Source organism: Phasianus colchicus, chromosome 6, assembly GCF_987193195.1.
Source record: "Phasianus colchicus chromosome 6, bPhaCol1.hap1.1, whole genome shotgun sequence".
NCBI classification, from domain to species: Eukaryota; Metazoa; Chordata; class Aves; order Galliformes; family Phasianidae; genus Phasianus; species Phasianus colchicus.
This window is the reverse complement of record NC_143441.1, coordinates 48,921,164-48,943,037: the sequence shown is the minus strand read 5'-3', so window position 1 is coordinate 48,943,037 and position 21,874 is coordinate 48,921,164. Positions and strand designations below refer to the sequence as shown.

General features: G+C 50.3%; 1 protein-coding gene across 1 annotated transcript in view; it reads left to right on the top strand.

Annotated features, from left to right (window-relative positions):
• Positions 1-13,101: 13,101 nt before the first annotated feature.
• Positions 13,102-21,874, top strand: part of VILL (villin like) — a 33,213-nt gene continuing 24,440 nt past the window's right edge. The window contains exon 1 of the mRNA XM_090143212.1: positions 13,102-13,225. The gene's annotated coding sequence lies outside the window, so the exon portion shown is untranslated. The remainder of the gene's footprint in view (positions 13,226-21,874) is intronic.

Sequence of the window (21,874 nt, the reverse complement as noted above, 5' to 3'; positions counted from 1 at the left end):
ACCGATGTCAGGTTGGATATTAGGAACAATGTTGTCTCTGCAGGAGTGGTGATGCACTGGTACAGGCTGCCCAGGGAGGTGGTGGGATCACCATCCCTGGAGATGTCCCAGAACTGTGGAGATGTGCACTGCTAGCATCTGTCTCTTTGCAATTGATAGAAACATCGGAATTGCCCACTGTGAGTGCATGAGGAGCCTGTTACTGCTCAGGTGACAACCGATCTGCTGCCAAGCAATGTTTGTACCCTGAGCAAACTGGAGGGATCTGGTGGGACTGGTGTATGTAATGTGTTGGCTCAAGATGAGCATGGTGGCATTGCTAGCTGAGCAGGGGAAGGGCTCGTCCTGTTCTGCTCTGCATGATGCAGCCTCACCTGAAGCACTGGATGCAGGTGTGGGTACCGCAGTGTAGAAAGGATGCACAGCTTTTAGAGTCAACAGGAGGGCTACAAAGATGGGGAATGGTCTGGAGGGGAAGGGCTGTGAGGAGGAGCAGAGCAGGCTGAGGGGAGGGCTCATGGCCATACAGCCCCCAGAGAAGAGAGGCGGCGCTGAGCTCTGCTCTCTGGGTGCAACAGCCAGAGGGAACAGCAGGGAGCAGCCAGGGGAGGGGCAGCTCTCCAATCAATAACGCGATGCTCATTAGGCCCATGGGCAGGGTGATGGGTGGAATTGCTGCATTTTATCATCGAATCATAGCGTGGCTTGGGTTGGAAGGGACCATAAAGGTCATCCAGTTCCAACCCCTTCCACAGGCTGGATGCCACCCACTAGACCTGGCTGCCCAGTTCCCCATCTGGCCTGGCTTTGTGTGCCAATGATGTCTTTGGCCATTCTGTTCCTTCGTGGGCAAACACATTTATGAGATGGAGGAGGAAGGATTCTGTCAAGAGCGGAGCCCATTTCCAGCTGAGCAGAGCAACTTGCTGTGTGAGAGTTGGGCTGAGACTGAGCTTGGATGGATTCTTGTCTTGGCTCAGTGTCCCTTAATCTGCCTTCTAATAACTTCTCTAAACAGTGAGGGCTTGGGAGGCTCATTTAGCCCAATGGAGCCTTGGTCTCCAAACCATCTACAGACTTGTCAGTAATTCAGCTGAGGCAGATGTAGACGAATCATCATTCCCTGGTCCTGATGCCTTATGTGCTGAGCAGGTCCTGAAATGGTAACTGAAAGAACGGGGGCAAATATTTGGGATGATGATGGTTGCGATTGAAAGGAGGGGAGATGGGGTGACCTCGTAGCACTGGGATGAGTCACAGCAGGGCCTGGCACTGGGAGCCCCTGGGTTTCGTACTCAACTCTGGTCAAAGTCTTTGGGGAACGGAGAGGAAAATGAAGGATGGAAGGCTTTGGCCATGCAGGGCGTGGGTGCACCACGAGATGGTGCAGCTGTGCAGCGATGGCTGCTGAAGGCACCATAAAAGGAGTTTAGAAGACGTTATCTCAAGCGCAATCATCGCCTCAGCTTTGGTGTCTTCATCTGCTGCCAGCATTGTGCTCCGCGTGGGAAATGTCTTCCCTCAATTAAAATCGCTCTTGGTGCCTCGGAGGTAATTTCTTCATTTGTTTAATGAGTGCTGAAATCCCTTGCAGAAGAAGCCGGGGTCTCCCCAGCCAAACACAGCGCGCAGAACATTTGTGTTCATTTTAGTTATTGAGTTTTTTCTTCCATGGAAGCACAGGATCCTCCCATCAGATCGTAAGAAGTAAAGAGGGAAATCAATGTTTCTCAAACAGAGTTTGAAATGATGTTGTTACACCTTCCCTGGTGGGATAACCGCTTTTCCCTGCCAAAATCTTTGCTGCTAACCTTGGTGGTTTGTTTGTTTGTCTTAAGCAGCAGCTTTTTAACTTGTTTGGGATTTGGCTGAAGTGCCCAATGAGAGCTGGGGACAGATGTTATACCTCCCTTCGTTATGTTCTAATGAAGATAGGACCTCATCTGAGGGAACTTGGGTGGTGGATGCTGGGAGAGCCTGAATTGGGGTGCTGGGTGCTGCCAGGGAGAGGATGGGACAACGGGTGATGCTGCTGGGGGCTGTGAGATGCACCAAGCAGCCAAGCAAAGCCACCCCTGCTCCCTGGGCCCGTGCCATGCATTGCCTGGCTTTCAGCTGAAGGTTCCTTCATTCTTTTCCCCACACCCATTTGTATTTTGATAGAACAACTCCAGTGTGAAACTGGTGTGTGTGTGAACTCGAGCTGCCCTTGCAAAGAATGAAAAATGTCTCTTTTACAAACTTAAATAAGCACGGTGGGTTTTCCTGTGCTCCTGCAGCAACGGGAGGCTGCCTGTGAAAGTCAGACCCCAGGTTGGGGTCTGTGGATGGCTGAGTCCTGGCCTCCACCAGGATACCTGGAACCCTGCTTCCCAGCATGGGCAGTTCAGGATCTGGCAAGCTTTAAGCCAAAGGGAAATGAAATACACTTGGTGGGAGGAGAAACCCGAGCGGCTTGTACTTCCCCCTGCCTTCAGAGCACAATCATACCATCATTAAGGTTGGAAAGACCACTAAGACCATGTAGTCCAACTGTCAATCCATCCCCCCCATCCTCACCATGCCCATTCCAGAAGAAAAACCCTGCTGGCCATCGGTGCAGCAGGAAAGGTGCAGCACAGAGCAGGATTCCCCACGGTGCATCCTTCCCTGCTGCACCCACTGCTCTGGAGAGCTGCTGGTTCTGCTGTCACAGCAGCAATTTCAGCCAGGGGAACTACTGTCAGTTACTAAATGAGCTCAACTGCAGCCTCGTGAATTCTCTCTTTTAACAACCCTGAGATATAAGGGCTGTTAGAAGTTATCTGAACTCCTGCAATGAAAGAAACTCAAATGTAGGACAGCCAGGGCTGCCACAAACCCAGTGAGCTCCGCTTGCCCTCCCACCATTCTGTTTTTACTTTCAGCTCAGCCTTAGCCACTGAGCAATAGGAAGAGCTGGACAGAGATGCTGATGTCAGTGCTCCCAATACAAGTCTATAAACTGCATGCAGGCATGGTCCCATTTTCCTAGAAATCTGTTCTGATGACTTTACCTGTCATTTGCTGCCTGCCTGGAGGTATCACTCGTGGCTTTGTTCATCCTTTGACTCCCCCACCCCATCCAGAGGGTTTTACTTCTCAGGAAATCCAAGCAGAAATCACTTCAGTCCCACCAAGAAAAGAACAAAGCCCTGCTGCCCTGAAGCCATCACTGTAAGCTGGGTGGGCTTTGTGGGGTTTTATGGGCATTTCCTATTGCTGCTTCCCCCAGGGAGGGCTCTTCCCTGCTTTGTTGTGGTTGCTGTCTTTAGTGATGTATTGGGATAGAGGAAGAGAAAATGGGACTATTTTAAGCGCTGCTGCTGTTTTAAGCAATTGCACACAGAATGGTTGCCAGCAGGGCTGTGGGCACAGCTCTTCCCATATCCAGTATTTAAAGAGGGCCTGCAGGAATGATGGGAAGGGGCTCTTCATCGTGGATTGTAGTGACAAGACAAGGGGGGAATGGCTTTAAACTAAAAAAGAGGATATTGAGGTTGAATGTTAGGGAAAAAACATTTCTTCAAAGGGCAGTGAGGTCCCAGCACTGCTGCCCAGAGAGCTGTGGGTGCCTTATCTCTGGAGCTGCTCAGGGCCAGGCTGGATGGGGCCCTGGACAGCCTGAGCTGGTGGGGTTTCCCTGCACACAGCAGGCGTTGGGGCTGGGTGGGCTTTGAGGTCCCTTCCAACCCAAACCATTCTGTGATTCTGTGACTGAGCAGGGAGTTCACGTTCGTCTCTCCTGCCTGAGAAGTCCAAGCACAGAGATATCTGAACACACACGTGCAGCCTGTGCCATGGGGAGCTGCTCTGCAGGAGAGCAGAGAGGTGTTGGGACTGACAGAGCTTGGGTTGTTTACACTTCTGAAGAAAAAAAAAACATAAGTTTAAAAAAAAAAAAACAAAACAAGAAGACATTGCCAGGAAAATAAAGAAAAGAAAAAAAAAAAAAGAAAGACTCATTCTAGGAATACATTTGGAAGGGAAGTTATGTAAAATCTGAGAAACTTGCTGCTGTGCTGCTACTCAATGCCAGAGAGGGGGATGGGAGGGGAAGGGAGGGGAGGGGAGGGGAGGGGAGGGGAGGGGAATGGGGAGGAGAAGGGAATGGGGAGGGGAGGGGAGGGGAGGGGAATGGGGAGGGGAAGGGAATGGGGAGGGGAGGGGAGGGGAGGGGAGGGGAGGGGAGGGGAAGGGAATGGGGAGGGGAGGGGAAGGGAATGGGGAGGGGAGGGGAGGGGAGGGGAGGGGAGGGGAATGGGGAGGGGAGGGGAGGGGAGGGGAGGGGAGGGGAGGGGAGGGGAGGGGAGGGGAGGGGAGGGGAGGGGAGGGGAGGGGAGGGGAGGGGAGGGGAGGGGAGGGGAGGGGAGGGGAGGGGAGGGGAGGGGAGGGGAGGGGAGGGGAGGGAAGGGAAGGGAAGGGAAGGGAAGGGAAGGGAAGGGAAGGGAAGGGAAGGGAAGGGAAGGGAAGGGAAGGGAAGGGAAGGGAAGGGAAGGGAAGGGAAGGGAAGGGAAGGGAAGGGAAGGGAAGGGAAGGGAAGGGAAGGGAAGGGAAGGGAAGGGAAGGGAAGGGAAGGGAAGGGAAGGGAAGGGAAGGGAAGGGAAGGGAAGGGAAGGGAAGGGAAGGGAAGGGAAGGGAATGCGGAAGGGAAGGGAAGGGAAGGGAAGGGAAGGGAAGGGAAGGGAAGGGAAGGGAAGGGAAGGGAAGGGAAGGGAAGGGAAGGGAAGGGAAGGGAAGGGAAGGGAAGGGAAGGGAAGGGAAGGGAAGGGAAGGGAAGGGAAGGGAAGGGAAGGGAAGGGAAGGGAAGGGAAGGGAAGGGAATGCGGAAGGGAAGGGAAGGGAAGGGAAGGGAAGGGAAGGGAAGGGAAGGGAAGGGAAGGGAAGGGAAGGGAAGGGAAGGGAAGGGAAGGGAAGGGAAGGGAAGGGAAGGGAAGGGAAGGGAAGGGAAGGGAAGGGAAGGGAAGGGAAGGGAAGGGAAGGGAATGCGGAAGGGAAGGGAAGGGAAGGGAAGGGAAGGGAAGGGAAGGGAAGGGAAGGGAAGGGAAGGGAAGGGAAGGGAAGGGAAGGGAAGGGAAGGGAAGGGAAGGGAAGGGAAGGGAAGGGAAGGGAAGGGAAGGGAAGGGAAGGGAAGGGAAGGGAAGGGAAGGGAAGGGAAGGGAAGGGAAGGGAAGGGAAGGGAAGGGAAGGGAAGGGAAGGGAATGCGGAAGGGAAAGGAATAGGGAGGGGCGAGGAGTGTAGGGGGGGAGGGGAATGTTCCTGAGAGAGCCTGAATCTGTCACTGATTCATGCAAAAAGCAACGCTGCACCAGTGGCTGCTGCTCTTTCTGCATTTTCCATGTACAAAACCTGGTCCCTTTATTACCGTGTGCCTCCATATCCTCATCCTCCCCCCTCTTTGTGAATGCTTCAGATTGCAGGCAGGGCAGAACTCTGCAAAAAAATGGCCAAGAAGTCAAAGCTTGAGAGCACACCGATGCAGTCACGCACACTGCCAGTTCCCCAGCATCTCTTTATCATCCCTCCCCCAAGCAGGTTTGGTTAGAACCGAATGGAATTGCTCATTGGCACACAGATACCTCAAGCATGACCTCTCCCTTGTAGCAGAAAGAGACCTGTCCCATACGGAAGTAAGGCAGGTTTCTTGTTAGGTGTGCAAACATGGTAACTGAACGGCTCAGGACAACACTCAGGTGAGCTCCTCTCTGGGTGCTGGTGCTCTGACCCGTTAAGGACAGGCAGTGTAGATGTTTGTGCTAACAGCCAAAGGCACTCCAGCAGGAATTGGGTGTATCAGCCTCAGGGTGAGGTTTTTCCTGAAATGAGTGTTTTTTGGGGTGCACCACCAGGTCCTTGCCAGCCTCGTGCAGAGCTGGTGGCAGCTGGGGGATGCTTGAAGCCAATGCTTGTTGGCCAATGAGGCCAACACTTGTTGGCACCCAAACTCATTGGCAGCTTTTTAGGCCCAAAAAAAAACACAGCAGCGATGTGTGCAGCAATGGGTAGTATGGGGGACACATAAGACCTGGTTTCCATCTCTGGCTTTGCCTTTCTGAAGATTTGTACTGACAGAGTGAGTGAACACCCCAGACCATGACATCGCCCAAAACATGGCTGTGTGAATTCCTCATCCATTGACCCTGTGGGTCCTGCTGCAGCCCACCCGACCCATGACACAGGACCATGAATAGCAGGGAGGGCTGACATTTAACAGAGTGACAATTTCTCAGCCTTTGGGGCGATTCATTTTCCTTCCTCCTTCCTGGTTGGCACAGGCAGGGCCGCATTCCTACAAACAATAGCTCGTCCCACAGCTACCTGCTCTACCCTGAGCTCGTGGGCACGGTTTGGCTCTGCCTGCAGGTCCTGGGGATCTGCAGCTTGACTCCTTCACCTCCTTTGGTTTGAAATTCATTGGCTCCATTCAGTGGATTTGAACAACAGGAGCTGCTGGGAAACAGCTCAGCTACCAAACTGCCCACTGAGAAAAAATTGCTCTGTTGCAAGGAGATTTGGGGAACAGACCCAAATGTAAAGTCAAGGTCCTCTCCTGGCTGCCCTTCTCATGGCACGAGCCCCTGGCACTTCCAACATCCAGGCACCACAATTCCAATAAGTAGGACTGGTGGCAGAAGGATGGGGCTTCAGGAGCTCATCCCCACCTCCACCCCCAGCAGAGTCACTTTGTGTAGTCACACGTGCAGCCAGGTCACTGAGGTGATGGGAATTAAAGATTAAGCTCATGTGGGAGGGTGGGGTTATTTTGTGGGCACTCAGGTATAGTCACTGATGTGAGCAATCAGGTTTCCCACAGTTGTGAAAACCTCTGATCTGCTTGAGTGCTAAAAAAAAAAATAAAGGTTGTGGGTGTGAGATGCAGCAGCCTCCACTGCTACAGCCCGTGTGTTCTGCAGCAATGCCTTTCAGCATCCAGTGACCCCAACTCCCATTAAGACCACTGGGACCAGTTGGTTTCACCAGGTGCTAATGACCAGCTACACCCCATAGGAAAGAAACTCAGGTTGCAGCTCCATGGTGAGATGAGCTGCTGGGGACCTGTGTTGACTTTCCGTTTCTTACACAAGCCTCCCATTTCATCATGGCCAATAGGGTGGATATCAGGAAAAACTTCTCTGAAAGAGTGATTGGGCATTGGCACAGGCTGCCCAGGGAGGTGGTGGGATCACCATCCCTGGAGGTGTCCCAGAACTGTGGAGATGTGGCATTTGGGGACACGGCTTAGCAGACGATATAGGCGGCAGGTGGATGGTTGGCACCATCCAGAGGTCCATTTATAGAGGTCTTTTCCAACCATAGTGATTCTATGAAAAAGGTGTAAATGACCTCCTTTTGCTTCAGCTCCCGCATGAGGACAAGACATTAATGCTTCATCTTGCTCACGGTGTGCTTCCCATGTAAGGACAGTCCCCAGGAGCGCAGACCTCAGGGGGTGTCACCACCATGACAGCAAGTTATTCCTTTACCAAGCAAAGGCTGCCATGGGCTAATCTTTGCCAGGATCACACCCCCATTAACTCGTGCTGGGCTGAGCACTCCCTGCATGTGCAGCTTCTTCTGCTGGATTCAGCTGATTCCAGAAATTACAAAGGCTTTGCTTGTCAAGCCTGACCAAATCGTGCTGGAATTTGTAGGGTTTCATAAGGTTTTCATTAGGGCTGAGAGAGAACCCTTGAGGTTTTGTGAAACTCCTTGCAAATACAGCAGTTTGCAAGACTGGCTCATTTGGAAGGGTGTTTGTTTTTACCGATTCTCTCTGCTTTTTGTCCTCCCTCTCCTCACTGCCTTCCTTTCTGAGGCAGACGTGGCTCTCTACCTGGGAGAAACATCAGCTTCGTGCCGTGGCTGAGGGCTGAAGACAGTTCTGGTGACAGAACATGGAGGAGGAGGTTGGTCTTCATGTCCACCACCAGGCTTGGGCAATCTGGGCTTATTCCTGTTCTTACTCAGCTCCCGCAGTGATACTGACTGGGAGACCTCAACCATCTCCCAGCTGGCAACTCCTGAGACCTCCTGACATGAGATAGGTACACATCTCTGTGCAAGGCTCCCACGATGGCTTACCCTGGGATGATGTGTTTAGGTGCCTGTAAATCATCTACATTTGCTTTGTAAAGGGCTGAATCGGGATTCAAGATCTCTAGAGGAAGTTGGTAATTTAATAACAGCTATCAGCAGCTGACAGCACAGAACCTCAGCTTGGCTGTCTGTAGTTCATGTAAAAGTGAGAAAAATGCTCAGGGAAAGGAATTCAATAGCTTGGTTCTCCCACATATCATCACCTGGGGTTACACCTTGTGAAGTACATCACATTGCCTCGAAGCTCAGCCTGTTAGCTTCTCCATCTCCAAAAGGCCAAGTCCTGCTGAGTTCCCAATGACACCAAGTACTTCCCTGGAGCCTTTTGGCATTCTGGAAAACCAGGGTAATTTTCTGAAGTAATAGAAAATTGAAGCTTTTCTAGCACAAACCTCATTCATCCCAGCAGGCAGCCAGCCAGCAACCCAAAGAACATCGGCTGCCTGAACTTTGCATCAGCATTAAGAGTGGGGTCTGGTGGTGATACGAGGTCTGGGGGACTCATGTCCTTCTGAAAGCCTCCCCAGATACAACAGCAATCTGAACTGCAGCCCCACTGCCGCATTCCTCTTCCATCTGGAAGGCATCCAGGGCTGCTGTTTGCCCGTGCTGCATTCCCACCTCAGCTATCCTGTTTTCTCAGTGCACCTGTTAATTCCTGGCCACGATGTGAATGAGCAAACGCAGAGGGGAGCCCACGCCCGCAGTGCACACAGGCATGGCCAGCACTCCCCACACTGCAGCTGGCACCAGTGCAATGCAGGTTGACCTCATCCAGGGTTTTCCTCCACCTTCCCCCAAATACAGCTCTGGGAATCGCAGAATCACAGAACTACATATTGGAAGGAACCTCTGGAGATCATCAACCCCCTGCTACAGCAGTTCCCTGCAGTGGGGTGCAGCTGGAGCTCACGCTGAGAGCCCAAGGGAGGTCCAGCACAGCATGGCCATCTCCATCCCTGTTGCTTCACCTTGTTGTTACAGTCAGTGCAGATGCTACTAGTGAGGCATTTCTCCCTTCTAGCAAAGTCTCCGAGCTGTGCATCCCACCTTTAGGGATGGCTTGTAGATATGTTAGGGCATGAAAGAAGGGTTCAGGGCTGACCAGCAGCCCTGGCAGACCTTGTGGTGGTGCTGTGAGATGTGACCATCTCTGAACTCTCTCCTTTTCTCTTGCAAGGGGGTTTCTTTTCCCCATAAGCCTCACATTCCCAGTTCGCATCCCATCATAGCTGGCTTAAAATGAAGTTTGTACTAAGATTGCCAAACAATGAATTGAAGCAATCGGTACAGGTTGCTTCTGCCCCAACACTGTAAGGTCTGTGCCAGAGCTGCTGCTCCTGTCTCAACCTGCTGCAGGCTGCTGGATCCAGGAGGTCAAGCAGGCTCTCCAAAGCTCTCACCAAGCTATTCCTTGAGTTCGTGGTTTGCCTTTCCTCTGAATTGGGAGGAGAGAGCTTAGCACATCCTGCCACTGCTTCTCCAGGAGGTGGTACATGCATGGCTCTGTGCACAACGCTGTCCGAGAGATGGGATGGAAAGGCTTCTCTGTGTTCTGAAAGCTGGAGGATGCAGGGACTGTTTGCAGCTGAAAATCACTTTGTTTTGGATGGTGCAGGACAGCCTTGTGTAGAAGCTCTGCTCAGCCACGTGTCCATGCACCTCCCTCTGTCTCAGTTCCCTTCCACTTGCTGTGGTTGCCCATTAACCAGCACCCATCAGCTGCAGCCGTGCTGCCCTGTCAGCTGCTTCTTGCAGAGCACTGTCCTACAAAGCATTTTCCATGCCAAGCCCTGACCTCCACTGATCCAAACCCATGGGGCCAAAGAGCAAAGTTATGTTCACTTTCCCTCAGCAAACCTTAGAGCAAACCTGAGGCTCAGTGCCTCCCTGCCCTGCTCATGGGCTGGATATGGAGCTGACTGGGCTTCTGGGTGCCTCTGGTGCTGCTGCAAGTCATAAGACTCCCCAAGTGATTGGTATCTGATCTATAGGGAGTCTTATAAGAGGCACTGTGTGGTTTTTCATCTGGACACAATGATTTTGCAGGGCAGAGAAGTGCCTGAGTGAGGAACGTGTAGCAAAATGCCACATGCTTTGGTCTGGAGTCATGGAAGATCTCTTGCAAGATTCTCAGAAATCCATACGATGCACTGCAGGATCCTGACAGAATTATTAACATTGGAAAAGACCACAATGATCATCCAGTCCAACCCCCAACCATCCCCACCATGCCCACTAACCAAAACCCCATAGAAGCAGCAATGGGTCCCTGCATTCTTGAGCAGATATATGGTTGGGGTTTTTTTTGCCTTCTCCCTTTGCAAGAGGCCCCTGCTGTGTTATCTCACCTGCAGGGTTTGGCCTTTCCTCTTCCTCCCAGAGCTCCATAGCCATGCATTGGGGTGGAAATACCTTTGCAACGTGTCATTTGGTAAATATACCCTTGGCAGAGCCTGTTTCTCTGTGCACAATGTTAACCTTGTCCACAGGCACGTGGGGTGGCCAAGGGTGAGGCAGGTGGGGGCCACGGTGCTGCCAAACATTGATCTTGTACTCTTCCTCCCAGCACTTCTGATTTCCCCCAGCAGCTCCCTGTGACAATGTCTCCAGTGTCTTAGGCTTGCACTGGGATGCAGAACGCAGCCTCATCTGCCATTTGTGCATATGGAAAATATCCTGAAACCACAAGGTCTCTGAGCTCTGGGAATATCAAGGCTCAGGATGAGAATATAAATACATGGGGTCATACATATGGGAAAATTGGCTGGAACGGGAACATCTCAGATTATGTGCAGTTACAGAAGCCAAGCTATTCTGTTCTCCACCAGCACCAAGTTAAACTGCTTGGAAATAATGTTTTCTGCTCTGTAACCCCATGGCATGACCGAAATTAGCAGGAAGAAAAAGTGCCTACAGCTCAGTGCTAATTGAGCCCATGTTTTATGACAAACATTTCCCTTCCTCTCAGCACTCACTGTCCTAAGCTGTTGTACATACATTTCTATGTATTTGAGTTCCTTAAAAAGCTCGCCAGGATTATTTACCACTTCAAGGAGGTGAAAAGGAGTTGGGACAGGCAGCTCAAACGCCATGTGTGCATGAGCCAAAATGGGCCTTACAACCAAAGGAGTGTTGATAGGAAGGATGTGCTTCCCAGGGCTCACATTCATGTAGCTGCAGCAGTGGAGATGGGTTGGAAGAGGAAGACACTCAGCATGAATTTTCAGAGATGAAATGAATGAGAAATGTAAGGTAGAGGCTGCAGATGAATTGCTCACTGATAATTTTGCATCTGCAGCCATCAAACCATGAGATACCTAAAATGTTTCCTTCAAACGCGAGCTGAATGAGCAGGTTCAACCTGCACCCTGATCTGCAGCTATTGTGATTTGTGGTATGCTGATCTGTACCTAATGTCACGAGTATTTGGAGCACTCATCTCATTACAGGTCCCTCAGACTCAAACTTGCAAACTGTGTTTGTTTAGTCTCATTCTTGTATCTGGTTTAGCTGATGAGCTGACCCGTATTCTTTTGCAGTCTATGTGGATTATTCTAAGAAATTAATCATAGAATCATAAAGTATCCTGTGTTGGAAAGGACCCATAAGGGGCACTGAGTCCAATTCCTGGCTCCACATAGGAAAACATGGCTAGAGAAACTTGATGTGTAGGAAGGGAAGGACTTGGGTGGCTCCTAGTTCAGAGAGGCTGTGGAACATCCATCCATGGAGATATTCAAAACTCAACTGGGCCCCATGCTGGGCATGGTCCTTTCTGGCACCTCTCTGCTCTACACATGATCTTCATTCTCACCCCCAGTGCCTGGTGACCTTTTCCTTCTCTTGCAAAAAGGGGAGCAGGGTTGGTGTCCCCATTTCATAAGTGAGCACAGGAGATGGAGGGACTAATGTTTAGAAGCTCGTTTCCCATAGACATCACTGCGAGCCCGGCCTCTGAATTCCTCTGAAAGTCCAGGTCTGAGCAAGCTCCCCAAAAGCAAGCAGAAGATCACCATTGGCACCCAATGGGCCCTGGTATCCAAAGGCAGAGGCAACCAGTGACAGCAGGGTCCTCAGCTCCTCTCCAGTGAGGGATGTTCCCATCACCAACCAACAGTGTTTGAGACAGAAAGGACGTGGCTTGTCTTCAGGTCACCCATAGCCAGTGGCACCAAGGCAACTTTCACAGCTTTGTGTCAGAGCCACCCTTTGCAAGTGCTTTTTTCTTAATGATGAGCTGCCATACCACAATATATATCCACCTATGTGTTTCCAAGATCATTACAAGGGTGGAAAAAACCCAATGTCAGGTACCAGGGAGGTAGGCATGAAGCCCAACTATCTGAGTTATCTCACACCTCTTCTGAACCACCTTTCCCAGCAAAGAGGAGAGCTTTCTCTTACAGGCAGTGGCTACAGCAAACACTGCCAGCTCTGATGTGATTTTCTAGTTTATCATTATCTGTCTCCTGGGAGGGCAGCCTGGTTGCACGCTCCAGTGCTCCATCACACGCCAGTAACCTTGGTGGCCATCCTCACCCCCAGCTCCCCATTGCCGGAGCCACACAAGCACCAAGGGAGACCCAGCAGGGTGTATGCCCACAGCATCCCCCTCTCAGGCTGTTTTGGCTGCTGAAATTAGGGTCAGAGTCAAGGACTGGGGCTGAGGCTCTGGGGCCCAAGTGCTGATGTGGCACCGCGTAGCACCGCGCCTGGCTTTCTGCAACAACAAGGGGGAAAAAAAAACAAAAGCAATACTTCTGCTCTTTAAATCTGGACAAAGCAGGTTTCTAATTAAAGCAGCACTTAATCATTAGTGCTCTGTGATTGCAGCACTGGTGGATGTTCGATGCAAACAGTTGGTTGAAACTCTCTCGTACTGGCTCCCTCTTTGTCCCTCGGTGAGCCTGGAAATGGGTGTGAGCAGCAGTAGGAGTGTCTGCAGTTAAGTAGAGGATTGAATTACCGAGCACTGCTGTTCCCTAGCTGACAAGGTAGCAGAACAGCAAACAAAAGTGCCTTGAAAAGAGCTCGCCAAAGAGAAGAGAAAGTGCTGGGATCGCCAAGGAGGGAGAGCTGCGAGAACGCCGGGCGCTTTCCAACAAGGTAAGCAGCTTTTCTGCACCCTTCCTGGCTTTATTCTAAAGGCCAGAGCTGTTTCATGACCACTTTTGCTTGGTGGAGGAGTAAGGAACAGAAAAAAAAAATGAAAGAATTTCATAAAATAAAAGTGATGAGCCCTCCAGACCTGCACCCCCAGTGCTGCCTTTGGGACGGGGCAAGCAGCTCCCTCCGCTCACCGAGGAGCACGGCCATAAGGGCACAGGCTTTGCACTGGGCTCTCTGCACAGAACAGCTTTGATTTCACACACCGAGCAATTAACGGCATTTTGCTTTGACCCGGTTTGTTTCATTCCTTGCTGCCATGGGGATCTGCCCAAAGCTTGGCTGCCCGTGTGGATGTTGTGGGTTCAAGCATTGACAAAAGCTGTGCTGGAAATTCTGACCCATGGGTCCTGCTGGAGTCTAATTGATAAAGCTGCTAATGGCCGAATGCTGTTTGCTTTGCGAGCACAGATTGTTTTCTCCTCTTGTTCATTTGAGATGCAGATCAAACTGCGATAAAATCGAGTTGTAATGGAGTGGAGCTGCGGGCTTACTTGCCAGTGTTTTTCTTAGGCGTGTCTATCAGGAGCATAAATATTTAACAGAAAGGAGAAGCGATATGAATTAGCATCTGTGGGAGGTTTGCATTTGTTCAAGGCTGTCCTAGCACAGGTGTAAACAAATCTTACAACAGCAGAGGCTAACTGGCCCCACAAGAGTAGCACTTAGCAGGTGAATAATCCAGGTGCTCTTCACACACTGCAGCTAAGTGGGTAAATTAGAGCCTGCAAAGTGGAAATCAGGCAATCAGAGGGCATCAGCCTTCATTTTGGTGGGGTTTTACCATACTTTGGTGTGCTGGAAGGAAGCACAAGGATGGGCATCAGACCAGGAAAACCGAGGTTATGTCTTCTGCCCTCCTGGCTGCACCAGGCTGCCCTTCTCCCCCACCTCCCTTGTCTCGTGATGTGATTTCCTAGGCAGAACATTGTGGCAGCAGTTGTCAGGATGTCCCATCTGGGAACAAAGGTCTCGTGCCTTGGCCTCAAACAGCATCAGCCTGGTCTCCTTGCATCCCCTGTATCTTGAGGCTCTTGGGATTCTTGAGAAATAGATTCCTGCTCTTGAATGGCAAGGATGGTGAAGATCCCTTCCAACCCGTCGTTCTTGGTTCTATGGTTCTGTGACTCTGTGGTGTCACTTGGTCCTCCCCATGGAGCTGCACATGTCTTTCTGGACTTTAAGTCTGGAGGTTGTCACCTTTTCTGCTGTGGAGCTCCAGAGAGATGTGGGACATGTAATACATGGAGGAGATGCCCCGTGAGCCCAGTGACTCCAGGCTGGGTCTGCCCCACAGCCTGGTCCCCCAGCACTGCCATGCTGTGGTTGCTCATCATCAAGCTCTGAAAGCCCATTGCAGGGCCTTTGTGCCACCTACCCAGCACCTGGAGGAGGAATGTGACACCATTAACCTTCACTGAGGGCTCCGTTTGTCACAAGGAACAGGTTTTTAGCAGCCTCCCAGAACTTGCTCAGTGGCTGGCACAAGTCCATGGGCTGGGCTGTCTCTGTCTGCTCTAAAGGCTGCTCTACTGAATACCACATGCCCACCTACGCAAGGAAAGGCTTTCATGTGGACATCCTGCACCCAAAATATCTCTGCTCTGACTCTTTCTTTATTCCAATATATTCTTGAGCTTCTGCTGACCCCTCGGATGAACACGCTTTGTACAGTCACAGGAGGATACCTGCTCCCAGGTAAATCCCTCCTCTTCTATGTTCTCTCTTTCCACATAAAACAACTCTGGAAATGGGCCTAGCTGTAATTTATCCTGGATGATTGCTCATTTCCATTGACTGTTTTGAGTGAAGAAGGAAATCAAAAAGGGTAAACGTTGTCTCTACATCTTTGGCATCCTCCGCTCTGAAAAGTCCTCCCAAATGCAATGTTGATTTTCAGCACAGGGTGCTGTGCATCTTGCCTTGATTTCTAAGGGCCTTTCCTTGAAACTGGAGTCCTGCCATTGTTATCTGCCTTTATCTGAGCCTATCGATGCTTATCTGAGGCTAGAACTTGTCATTCCTTCACATCCACGTCAAAGACCTGAGGCACAGAGGACGTGAAATTGCACGGTTGAATCCACGATTGAATCCATTTCCTGTGGAATGGGCTATTCAGAGCAGCTGACCTCTCCCACCTAAAAACACCCTGTGGCCATGCCCTGCACTGAAAGAATAGGTTTCTGGATAGCCCTTGATTTAAAACTGCTCTTGCTAAAACAGCTGGGATGGGCAGCACTGGAAGTCGGGTTCTTTTTTTGGGTGATGCTGTTATACAGATCCCCACCTTCCCTTTGGGAGGCTGCTGGAGCCTGAATTACTGAATTACTGCCTAAAGTTGCTGCCTGGCTCTGAGCAAATTTCACCCTTCAGATGCCTGATTTCCTCCTCAGTGCTCAGACAAAACTCCCATTGGCAGCTCCGGTTGCAAAAGCAGGCCCCGGATGAATGACTCTTTTAAAGCTCTTTGCAGTATTTGCAGGGATGTTTTATTCATTCGGCTCTACACAGTTGATGTGCTGCTCTCTCAAAGCTGCCCTTCATTTCAGGCAGGATGGGATTGCAACGTCTTCTTGCACTTCTGTGCCATGGTCTTGTGTGGGCTGAATCTCCCTTCTCAGCCCAGACGTGTGCCAAGTGCACAGAAGCACCCAGTCCTAATCAAGGAAGGTTGGGTGGGGTCGGTTGGCACCTCCCTATATGGACACAAGCTAGGTGTCTTTCAACAGAGGTATGTCATCTGCTTGAAACTGCACGGTCACCTATGGAATGTCACACTTACACCCAAGTTCATCCCATTTCATTTGCAACCCAAAACGTAAACCTTTTTTAGTGGGAGGTCCTGGTTTTCCTATCCTGAGTTTGATGCGATGCTTGTGGGTCTACTGGAGTGAGACTGGGATGCCCCAGCCCTGGAGGTGCTCAAGACTGGGCTGGATGGGGCCCTGAGCTGCTGGGGGGGCAACCTGCCCACAGCAGGAGGTTGGAACTGGGTGATCTTTAAGTTCCCTTCCACCAAAACCATTTTATCACTTTATGATTCTATGATCCCTTCCATTCAATAGTTAATATCTTGCTGCTTTCCACTGGGAAGCCGATGCTCTGGGAACAGGTCCAGACCAGCCCCCTGCTCCCTCACCATCAAACAAAACTCCTGATAGCGAGGGCTTATTCAATTGCACTACTTAAACACTGCACCGGGAAAACCTGCTCTCTATCTTGTGCACATACATGTGTGCAGAAATAGGCATTCATGCTCTTACAGTAAAAAAGATGGTAACTCTAAGACACGATTTTTAAAAAGGACAGGGTAGGTGGGTGCTGGTGTTTGTGTTTAACTGCAGGGTTTTTTTTGTGTGTGTTTGGCTTAGTTCATAGAATCATTAAATCAGTCATTGAATCTTTGAACGGCTTGGGTTCGAAGAGAACTCATAGATCATCCAGTTTCAACTGCTCTGCTGTGAACAGTGCTGCCAGCTGCCAGATCAAGCACCAGCTCAGGCTGCCCAGGGCCCCATCCAGCCTGGCCTTGAGCACCTCCAGGGATGGGGCACCCACAGCTCTCTGGGCAGCAGCGCCACAGCCTCACCGATGGTTCATGACAACATACCTGGAACAGGGTCTCCTGGAGCAAGTTGTTGTGCTTGGAAAACGGGGGTGGGCTCCTGTATGCTGCAAGAGGTGAAAGACAGCATGGGAAGCTGGGCTTTGCACCTGGAGCTTCCCTATAGGCAGAGATTTGCCATTTCTGCTGATGACCCAGTGCTGGGATGAGGAGAACCATCCACTTTAGACTTCCTAGATGAGAGGTAATGGATTTAAGTTGCACTGGGGAAGGCCCAGATTGGATTTTAGGAAAAATTTCTTCCCAAAATAGTGATGAGGTATTGGCACAGGCTGCCCAGGCAGGTGGTGGAGTCACTGTCCCTGGAGGTGTTCAAGAATCGTGGAGATGTGGCACTAGGAGATGTGGTTAGTGGGCATGGTGGGGATGGGTTGGGATTGGACTTGATGATTTAGAGGTCTTTTCCAACCTTAATGATTCTACAATTCTTCCAGCACCTCAAACAGATATCCAAGTGAGGCTGAATGAATCCCTTCCTCTAATCCCTGGCCTTCATTAAGCTATGGTCTCTTCTGTCTCAGCAGGAAAAATGCCTTATTTTTAGGGTCTCTTCTCAACCATCTAGCTGCCTTCCAGTTCCTGCATGTTTCTGAAGCTCAGGTGTTCCCTGGGGCCCCAGAATCCCTTGTACACATGGCCGAACACACCTCCTCCTCCCTGACATCTCAGCTCTATTTTACTTACCTGCAGTCATGAGGTTTAATAATGCTCTGTTAAAGCACTGGTGTTGAGGAGGATCATAACTCTTTTCCTGGAGGCAGTGAGTAATTAGAAGTTTCTGAGAACCACTTCTCAGGAAACCAGGAAGAGGAATGAAAATGGCCTCAGCTTTGTTTTCCTCCTGCATACATCTCCTGCCCTTGCTGTGTCATGAAGCCCTGCCTTTGGATGCAGGGCTGGTCCTGAGCCAGCAATCTCTGCTTTTCACCAGAGCAAGAAGGAACTGAAAGAAAGATTTGTTTGTAATGAATTGGCAGGCTTCGTGTCTGCCTTCCCCAGGGATGGCTCTGCACTGTGACTGACTCAGTAACCTCACAGTGTGGAGCCAGAGGTGGAATGGATACCCCTGAAGCAGGCGAGAATCAAGCTGCATTTTAGTAATTGAAAATAATGCACCTGGCACCACACCTGGGGCAACACTGCCACAAGGCACCTGCATGCAGCAGGCTCCTAAAAGCTTCTTGTGAAGCTCTTTTATCTCACAGCCACATCCTCAGAGTGGTGGGTTTCATAGAATTGGAGGATGGTTGGATTGGAAGGGACCTCAAAGCCCACCCAGCTCCAACCCCTGCTGTGGGCTGGTTGCCACCCATCAGATCAGGTTGGCCAGGGCCCCATCCAGCCTGGCCTTGGGCACTTCCAGGGATGAGACATCCGTAACTTCTCTCTATTTAATTATTAGTATGTCATTACATCAACGAGAAGTTTTCAGGGATAATGCATCTCCACTCTTCCCAGAGAAAACAGGCATTAAAATTTTAGCGGGAGGATTCTGAAAGCAGCAGTTTGGGAGAATCTGCTCCTACAAATCAGTTTCCCGAGGCCATCTGCTTGAGGATCAGACTGCTGGAAAGCTACCAGCAGCCAGATGAACAGGGGGAAGAAAGGAGGTCATAAAGGGAGGTGTGGAGAGATGAGCAAGGCTTTCTGGATGGAGCAAGGTGATGGGCTGGAATTGATGGCAGGTGGAAAAGAAGCAGCTGCAGAGTCTGCAATGTCAGAGGAGATAAACTGTGGTCTGCCAGCCCTTCTGAATGAGATGTCCTCCAAGGAATTTGAAGAAACAGATGAGGTTCACATGGAGGGCTGTGGCAACTAGGAACTATTTCCCAGTAATGCATTACTTCTTGTGTTCCTTCCTTTAAGAAGGAGCAATAGTGTGTCTGGAGAATTAGTACAAAGCCCACCTGTGTGTAGCTTCCAGGTTAAGGCTCACAGCATCACTGGTTTTCTGGAAAAGGCTATGTGAAAGCTACAAAGTAAGTCAGAGATGACTGGAATGGGCAGAGGATGAAGGCACAGGTTATGGGGAGAGAGATTGAAGGTCTGCATCTTGGTGATGCCCCAAGACAGTGGTTGAAGGTGGGATGAGTTTCCAGGGTTCGAGAGACAACCCTTTCCCATGGTCTATAGCATTTCCAGTTCGAGAGACTACTAAGAACATAAAATCACCTCAGTTGTTCTCTTCATCCCAGGCCCTAAAGTTTTTAGCATCTTTAGCATCTCAGTCCTTGTCATCCCAGCCTTTGCCCCATGAGCACATAAGAACCTCCTATGATGGCAGGTAGTGATCACAGGATGAGTTGACTTGGATGATGCAGCTGACACAGAGCCCACTTGGATGAGTTGGATCTGATGATCCCTAGCAGCCATTAGTGAAGAAACATGCAAACATTGCCACTGAGCTCAGGATAGGTTCCCCCTCAGCTCCAGAGTCAGTATCCCTGACAAGGTGAGCAATGAGCTTCTTGTAATCATAGCTCACCCCCTGTCCCATGCACCATCTCTGATTTTGATCGATGAATCAAAAGAGTGAAAGAGCCCTTCAACCCCTTCCATAATCCATGCAGATGATTTGGTAGGAAGGATAAGGGGTCTTTTTTGACCCATAGGGGAGGCCATGAAGCCCTGAAACATGAGGACTCATCCACATCCATTATGGTCAGACTAACAGGGTGGCACCTGTCTGGAGCCTGATGGTTGCAGACCATGAGCATCCAAGCCCAAAGAGCACACCCTGTCCATTCAGCCATCTTGTTTCAAAGTTATAAAGGAGAGCCTGCCAGCTTCCCTAATAAGCTGTTCCAATATTTAATTGTCCACCATGATCAGAAATAGCATCTTATTTCAAGGCTTATTTCACATAATTTTAGCTGCCAGGCAACAGCTCTTTCCAGGAGGGCTGAAGTGCTCTCTGTGGTCAGCAGCAGTGTCTGTGCAGAGCCATTTCCTTGGCACACCGAGCTTCTGAGACTGGACTTCGACAGTACACAGAGGAGGAGGTCAGCTGAGTTGTGCTTTTGCCTCTATTGCCACCCCCAAAGCACAGATCCCATTCCATGCATCATCACCACGTTGGCTGAAATGCAAGGAACTTTTTCTCCTCTTGCACCACCAAAATGAGACAGCTCATGCAGCCTGAGTGCTGGTGCTTCTGGCCAGTCTCTCTCTAGGTACAGCCAGTCTTGGAAGCAGTGGTGCCAAGCAGCATTTGAGGAGCCATGCACAGTCCTCAATATTGAATTTCATGTCCTGGAGCAAAACAAGAGTTAACTGCTGTCCTCTGTGCAAACAAAAAAATCATAGAATCATTAAGGTTCAAAGAGACCCCTAAGATCCCCTTGTCCCACTGTCCACCTACCACCGATCCTCCCCACTAACCGTGTCCCTAAATCACACACCTCCATGTTTCCTGAGCACCTCCAGGGGCACCTCCTTGGGCCCAGATGCTCAGCTATAATGTAAGCAGTTCAACAGCCCTGGTTTACCTCATCCAGTGCCAGTCCAAGTATTCTCAATAATTAGGGCTTTCAGCTTGGAAAGGTTGGAGCCACAGCTGCTTCCTATTTTCCCAAAGCTGTACAGAGCATTAGTCATTTCACTGGGGTTTTTTATTGCCATGACTCCAGCACCGCCAAAACCTAGACAAGCCAAATCAGACTTAATTCTGAATGTTCCCTGAGAGTTTGAAATGATCTCCTGTCCCCTCCTGAGTGCTTGTCCTCCCTCCCCACCCAAACAGCCCAAGTCTGCCAACAAAAACGTCCTGCTGCCTCTGCTTCCTCAACACATACCAGGTTGACTGAAGTGAGGCTGTGACTGCTGGCATTTCCACCCCAATTGTTATTTATTAACCAGTCTTGAGAATGACCTTGACACTTACTCAGTCATCTGATCCTTCTTGAAGGAGAAGGGTCAGATTAAGCAAGCAAGGAGGCATTGCTCTGATTTTGACAGTGAGCGTAAAAGTGACCCATCTGCCTTCACCTTCCAGCTTCATTCCTTAGATCAAGTTAAATTCATGGAATCATAGGATGGCTTAGATTGGAAGGGACATTGAAGAACATTTAGTTCCAACCCCCCACCAGGGGCAGGGCTGTCACCCACCAGGTCAGGCTGCCCAGGGAGCCATCCAGCCTGGCCTTGGTCCTTTGCACTCAGCCTGAAGAAGCTTTTGCTCTTTGCAGTTTATAACATCTTAACCAAGCAGCGATGGCCCAGCAGAGCCTTTGCCATGCAGTGGCCACAACTCCCTGGTCCTGCCTCCCCATGTGTGCCCATGGTGTATACATACTTGACTCCTCTTTCCAAGGCTTCAGGAGTCTTGGAAATGGTGCAGATAGGGTAGTTGGTCCCAGAGGTGGAAATTCATAGAATCATTTGATTTGGAAGGGGTCTCTTAAAAGCTGTCTGCTCCAACTCCCCTGCAATGAACAGGGACACATGCAGCTCCATCAGGTGCTCAGAGTTCTGTCCAGCCTGGCCTTGGGTGTCTGCAGGGATGGGACGTCAGAGATGGGACAACATGAGTGAAATCACTCAGCTGTTCTACACATAGGACTACTTTTCAACCCCTGCCTCTGCACAAAAAGAGAAAACTACCTTTGAAAATTGAACAGCTGTGTGCTACTGACGTGCATGCAGAATCCTACAGCTGCTTTAGTGTCTCTTTTCCCCTTTCATAGATAAAACTGTGTCTGTGGAGAAGTAAGGGAATAGGTAAAGCAGTGTCTGCATAGAAGGAAGCGAATTGCCACCATAACCAGCTATTTTTGGTAAATTCCTGCCCCAGAGGCAGCTGACTCACGCTCCTTGCACATTTGCATTTCACCTAGGTCTGGGCTGAACCAGTTTGGGTGAGATAAGAACTGAGCTGGACATCATTGTTCAAACCCCACAGTGAGCCTGAGCCTCTTAAAGTCTCTTTATTTCTTTTTAAATTAAAAAAGTTTCTGCCCTTCCTG